This window comes from Phytophthora parasitica (genome assembly GCF_000247585.1).
Source record: "Phytophthora parasitica INRA-310 unplaced genomic scaffold supercont2.12, whole genome shotgun sequence".
Classification (NCBI taxonomy): domain Eukaryota; phylum Oomycota; class Peronosporomycetes; order Peronosporales; family Peronosporaceae; genus Phytophthora; species Phytophthora nicotianae.
In genome coordinates, this window is record NW_008648998.1 from 747,852 (window position 1) to 748,783 (window position 932).

Here is a 932-nt window from a genome sequence, read left to right on the forward strand (position 1 = left end):
TTCCTTCTGGCGGACGGCGATGGCTCTCCAAGTCGCTAACGCGGGTTTACTTGCTACTGCCGCGTTTGCAAAAGCTTGCACTCTCTGGAGTTGATCCAACAGTGCAGACAGTTCGGCCACTTGGTATCTTAGCGATTGCCGCACTTCTTTTGCCTTTTTCACATACCGCTTCTGTCGTTTGGCTGCCTGTTGGAAGCGAATCTCGCGTCGTGGCTCAGATAACTTGCTCTCATTCCATGGCTGAGCAGGCGTTAGACTTGTGCCTGACGTGGAGGTTCCAACTGGAATGATTTGACAAACGTCGCGGCATAAGCTGCTAGTTGGACTGGATGTAGTCCCTTTCGCCCCGACTACCGGATTATCCGGAAACCAGATCGACTGTCTGAACTCGGTGGAATACGCCGACAACGAAGTGATTGATGCATCCGTTTGTCGGTCGAGCTGCATCGCTGTTGTAATCCAGTGTGTTGGGTTGGTGGTGTGTTTGAATATGACTTCATGAAATTGGGAAATGAACGGGATTTCCCACGTTACTATAACTCACTATGTAGTGAGTTTATCAGCAAAATGTTACGCTGGATTTTACACTGAATTAACTGCTCGTGTCGTGCATCAATCCAAAAGTTTATGGCATGCCTGTCTTCGTCACGACAGCATTTGTGCATACGCTGCTTGCGTGAGTCGGGCATGTTCCGTAGCGTAGAATACAGCAATATTAGGTGAAAGCGCTCTGGAAGAAACGTGGTTTCAAATCTTCCTTCACACTCATTATTTTACTTGACTGCTCACGTAACATCAGGTAAAATCCACTAATTAACGTTGCAGCATCCAAAAATCCCAACTTTCGGCGTGGGTGGCTATTTCGATTTTTAAACCATATGCGTTGACATTATATATTAGGAGGAGTCGAACCTTCGAAATAAGCAAAAAAA